Genomic DNA, 6,000 nt, shown 5'->3' with positions numbered 1-6,000 from the left:
TGCTAATTTTACAATATTTTATATCAATATTTATATCTGTCCTAAACTTGCTAGTTTTATAATAATTTAATAATTATATATTCCCATAATAATTTTGCATCATCAAATTAGTTTTTGTCTGTAGCATAAATATTTGTGGTTGTTTAACTGTTTAACTACTTTTTCATTGTCTGATGTTTGCAAGTGTCTGTTTTACTAATAAATCTACATTTCTTCCTGAACCGGACAAGATTCAATCAAATTAGATCTATAATGATGTCTTAGAGGACCTTTTACTGTGCTTTTTAATTTTGAACATAGTCAAATGGCTGATAATCAATTTAACTCTACATAGGTTTGCAACTGCATACCTTTCATATTACTTTTAATGTAGCTACTGAATCTCAAACTCATATCCTGAACCAGTGGACAGCAAGTTGAAAACTTCCAACTCTTTTAAAAGAGTTATTTATTGTTAGGGTAAGAGTTATTGTTCAGCAAACCTGGAATCTCCGCTCCCCCTACAGACAGTAATGCACCAACAGGAATCGCAGAGCTCAGAACAGACTATTTTGCTAGGAATAACAGAAATGTTTTCTTCTTATTAAAATCACAAAAGCCTATTCTCTGAGCAAATTTGCCTTCACTTGACTGGTGGTAATGGTAAGCCTTTTCTGACTTATCTTTGAATAACAGTTCTTTATCAACTAATCGGTTCATTATTAATTATTGAGGCATAACTGGAACATGAATTCAGGTCGAATGTCATGATGTCCATTATAGCATCAAATATTTTCTTCACCTGATTTGCTGTCAAGGATACATTTCTTTTGCCATTTTAACTTGGAATATAATACTCAACATTACCATGTCATGGGTCCCTACTTTTTAGGTAGGCATTGCCGTTAGTTGCTTCAAATTTAATGAAATAGCTGGAGACTGGTTTACATTTTTGCTGGGTAAAACCTTGAAACTATACCTTCATCCTCGTGCTTTTGACTTCAGCAGTGCATCTAAGGACTTTGATCACTTTGCTCACTAACCAGGAAGCTAATGAGCATAATGCTGCTACACTGTTATCTTGTGTCCAGCAGACAGTGGAGGGAACAACTGGTCTTTCCCATGAGGATTTTCCACCTTTCTGGGTTTGTGCTGAATGTACGTAATGAAAGTAAGAGGCAGTTTCTGATTCTGTAGCATGCAGACTGATCAAATTGAGAGTATGAAGGGTGAAGAGAGAAAACGTGGCATAAAGTTTTTTTTTCCCTATTATATTAGCTAACATTCACTGACATATTAATTGTACTGCACTGAAAATCACTGGTCAGCTTCTTAAATAGTTACTTAGACTTAGTTACTTAGTTACTTATGTTCAAGTGTGGAGTGTCTGTAAAGACTGCATTTTTACTATACTTCTCTTCTGACATTAGTCTTGGTGGATGTAAGCCAAAGACTTTTTAGTCTAATATCAGCAGACATCTTCAGCTCCCCTCTGTTGTTTAAGCTCTGCTGAGCAATGTGGTGTTTTCTTAAAATTTTCAAACAACTTAATTACCAAGTTGTGACAGCATTTCACCTTAGTTTCCTCTACAGTTAATTAAAATGACATCCCTCTAAGCCTCTAAGTCTTTTTTCTCCCTCACTGAGCCTGCAGCTATCGCTGAGCTTGTAGGCTAATTTAATTATCTACCTGACAGCTTGATCATACTCATACCTCACAAAACAAGCACTCCTATTCTTAAAAAAAAAACTGGTCTCAATATAGCCATCCTGGAAAACTATAGAAACTATCCATGGAAATAGTTATAGAATCTGATCTCTAGTGTTCCTTAATTAAAAAAAGATGCCATTTCGGTCTGGTTATCCCACACTGTTCAGTACTGAGACTGCCCTTGTAAGTGTCTCCAATTATTTCCTCCTTTCTTCTTTTCCTCTTAGACATGAGTGCCACTTTTGATACTTTGATACATGATACACTTATTTATCATCACACTGTTATTGATGTCACTGACATTGCTCTTGCTTGATTTAATACCCATATTAAAAATATATAGCACTTTATTTTTGTAAGCATAAACCTGACATCATCAGTTACCCATGGTGTTCTACAGAGATCTGTTGTTGGCCCTCTACTTTTCATTGTGAAAATCGTATACATAAGATTTGTTTATTATCCCAAAGTCAAAATGGTGGTTTGTCAGAGATTTTTTGATGGGGTGGCCTTTAAACCCTTCCTGCAATTTGATGTGCTTTTCAATTAACACATTAGGGCTCTTGACAGAAAACAGTTTCTTCCTCCTCCACAATATCGTATGCCTTTGCCTCATCCTGAACATGAAATATGCAGAAGTACAGGTTCATGCTTTCATATCTTGTTTTGATTGTTACTCTCTCTTCATTAATATTCCTGATAAACCAAGCTCAAACTCCTACTGTTAATGTGTAAAGACCTTCATGTTCTTCTGCCATCTTATTTAGCTGAACTTTCTCACCCTTATTCACCTGGCAATATTCTTCCAGCCTTGGTCATCCGTGTGTTTCTAAATTTAGATGTCTTGTAACAAACAATGCCCAAACTAGATGCTTTCAGATATGTGAAATACAGTTGGTTTTATTAACAGAGGGGTTATCTTTGTTAGAGTCATTAACCATGCAGAGATCAAAAACTAAAGAGAAGGCAACCGGAGCATAAGGGGCAGGCAGAAGGGTAATCAGTGAAACACACCAAAATGTACAGAGCCAAATATCAGTCCAGCAGAATAAACACACAAAATAAGGACCAGACAATAACCAGGCAGCAACACATTGCTAACTGGAGATACAAATAGGGATACTAGTTGTACTTCACGTAGAATGTGAGGGAACAAACTTGCTTAAATAGCTAGTTAATAAATAAGGAACATGTGTCATAAGTCAGTAATCTGGAGAGGCAGATCTGACAAGTATGTGGTTATTGGAGGAATACGGTTGAGAGATAGGAGATCTCCTAACAGGTGGATGCTGGGAGTCCAGGCTAGGGAGCGTGACACTTATTTCCACTGGTGGTAAACTGGCTAGTGTTCACCAAGTGCATTCTCAGTTAAATCTTCAACTTCCTTTGTATTTTTAAACCATAGTCTCTAAATAAAGTGAATATTTATTTTTAGTTAATCATGTCTGTGAAAATACAGTATCTTGAACAAGTATTGAGTTCCAAAACAATTTTCATTTAAATGGCTTAATGGCTTAATGGTCATTTCGTAATGGCTACATGCTACCTAGCTATAGCATCAGGAAAATATAGTCTGAAGCATACATTTAAACATGTTATTAATTAATTCCAGAGAAGTACAAAAAATCATAATAACAATACATAAAATAATGTCTATGTCTTCACAACATTTTGTATTTTTTTTATATGATACATTAGCATCATGCACAATGCTAAACCAGCTATGGCTACACTATAAACAGTGTGTGCTTAAAGTCTACTGGTGACTTAGAGTAAATCTGGTAGTTGGTGACTGAGAGTAGATCTGCTAGTTGGTGACTGAGAGTAGATCTGTTGTTACTTTGTGAGACCTGTAGCTGCATGTTCAAGCTTGAGTTCTCATTGAGTGGAAGATGATAGATGGCTCAGGGACAAGTGCCAAGGTAGAGGGACATCCACATTTTGAAATCTCACATAGGGGACCAAACACTAAACAACAACTAAAATTAAATATATATATATATATATATATATATATATATATATATATATATATATATATATATATATATATATATATATTTTTTTTTTTTTTTTTTTTTTTTTTTTTTTTTTGTACCTCTGTAGAGTGTAGCAAAAGTGTCACAGGGACACCCACTGTTTTTCTAATCCCACCAAATTCCACTGAGGAGACATGCATGAATCATGAGCTGTGCTTTACTGCTAAACAAATCCTTTAAGACATCTTGTTTCCACTTAGAAACCTCTACCAAGAATGTGTCTCCAGTGGCCTAATCCTCTGCTTTGTGACTGATGATGTTTACTCATATAGACAACATTAAGGTATTTGGCCGATCATTCACACCATACAGTATTCCTGAGAAAAAACTTGCTTAGAAAATCGAAAGACTAATGACTGAATGTATACTGCAGACCAATCACAAACAGGAATGGATCTTCCCATGGTGGAGACTGCTCAACATAATCCTTTATGAGAAACTTGTTTTCACAAACAACAATGACAACATGGAAGGATGTGATAATTCAGCATTTTACTTGTTTTTTTTTTCCATTTACAAATCTAACACAAATGATCAATGACCTTTAATTACATGCTTTATCTTTGAATTTGTATCATTCTCCAATGTAGCCATTTCTGTTAGAAAGTCCTTACCTTTCTCCCTTTATTTATGGCATCTCTCTGTGTTTTTTGTTTTTTTTTTGCATTTGAAGAACCTGAATGGTAAATTACATAACCGCAACCATTATAGACTGTTACTCACAGATGTGTTTAGTTTTGCAGAGGATAAGATCAGTTCTCCATGTAGGCAGTACTAATAATGCTGTTTGTGGTCAATGGCAGTTTCCCATCATCTCAGTTCACTAAGGATGTATTAATAAAACTTCTTTTTTTGCCCACTTACAATTTGCCAAGAATTGTCTCCAGTGGCTAAGTTGCCTGTCTTCTAACCAGTTGTTTACTTCCATATAAACACTGTTACCCACTTTGGCTGATTATTTAGAAAATACAGTATTCATGAGAAAATCTGGCTTTCCAGACTAAGGATAATACACGTTATAATTGTGTGTGTGTGTGTGTGTGTGTGTGTGTGTGTGTGTGTGTGTGTGTGTGTGAGTGTGTGTATCTGAAAAAGGTTCCAGGGAGTAACAGGAATGTAAAAATATAATGAAAATAAAAATTGTATTGTACACATGGTTTCCAGGGAAAAAGGATGTTTCAGACTGGGGTCCGTTATCAGCTGTGCAAGCACTTTTCTACATACACACACGTGCATGCACAAATTGAAATTACTAACCTGAAACTGCCAAACTGTATCTGCAAAAACACAGCACAGATGATCAGTAGCTACAAGAATTATTTTTCCTTTAAAATTAAATACACAACTCAGAAAGGCGATATTTTTTTGTACTTTTTAGTTAGAACATTTATTTAAGCATGTATGAGCTATTTTCTATGATCCCAGTCCACCAAGGATGTATAAAATAGTATGCATGAAACAGACTTCCCATGCAAAAATCCCTTCTCCCAAATTACTTATGATCTCATGCTTTTGCAGATGTAAAGCTTCCTGTTTTACATGGCCTATACTCTCTGAATAGCAGTGATAAAGCCTTATCTGAATAAAACATTTTCAGCTGAGAATTCACACAGTTAATTTCCAAGTGAAGTTTAATTTGAGTCTGCTAATTTGATTACTGTCATGGTGAGAAACGTATATGTGGTAAATCTAATTGTTTGGGCTAACCAAGTTGGAAACGGTAAAGAGTGTGAGCACATCTCACCAAAGTCTGGCCTAGTTGGACTCCAAATGGGTTCTAAAATATGTAACGTATATCTGCACACTGTGTTTAGAGCTCCATCATTTATTGAAATATATTGCATGCCAAATAAAATGTTTCGACCTTTACGTTCTCAGGTAAAAAACAAGTTGGAGCAGTAATTAAAATTGAAATATGATGTTCAATTTCATGTCAGTCTAGAAAAAAAAAGGCATGGGTTATTTCATTGGCCCTTACACTGTACATACCATACCTCTATTCAGCTCACATCAGTTGGACTGATGAAGCTAAACAGGGTTAAACACATCAAACACAAGTGGAGTAACTTCAGGTTGAAATGAATTCTGGTCAGGAGTGTAAGCTGAAATGTGATATGACATAAGAGCATTATTATGGAAACCACTACCATTAAAATGAAGTGAGAAGGACAGCTATTAAGGAGGAAGTAAACAAGAACTGAACCTTTGGGTTAAAGGGCCTGTTCTATTCATGAGGATACTTTGATGTTTGCTGGCAGTACCAGCGCTGAT

The 6,000-nt window shown here is 35.4% G+C and overlaps 1 protein-coding gene across 4 annotated transcripts in view; it reads left to right on the top strand.

The window, feature by feature from the left end:
* Window positions 1–507: 507 nt before the first annotated feature.
* The window catches only part of lrrn1 (leucine rich repeat neuronal 1), a 71,345-nt gene continuing 65,852 nt past the window's right edge, over window positions 508–6,000 (top strand). Inside the window, exons 1-4 of one of the 4 annotated variants that reach the window (XR_003409944.3) lie at window positions 514–642; window positions 1,074–1,137; window positions 3,930–4,012; window positions 4,103–5,331. The gene's annotated coding sequence lies outside the window, so the exon portion shown is untranslated. Of the gene's footprint in view, window positions 643–1,070; window positions 1,138–3,929; window positions 4,013–4,102; window positions 5,332–6,000 lie in introns of those variants that run through there. The other 3 variants (XR_003409943.3, XR_003409945.3, XM_026999692.3) reach the window with 3 other exon arrangements.

The sequence above is a fragment of the Electrophorus electricus genome, chromosome 7 (genome assembly GCF_041902795.1).
Source record: "Electrophorus electricus isolate QZ-2024a chromosome 7, ASM4190279v1, whole genome shotgun sequence".
Lineage (NCBI taxonomy): Eukaryota > Metazoa > Chordata > Actinopteri > Gymnotiformes > Gymnotidae > Electrophorus > Electrophorus electricus.
The sequence above is the reverse complement of the archived record's forward strand: the minus strand, read 5'-3'. Positions and strand labels throughout refer to the sequence as shown.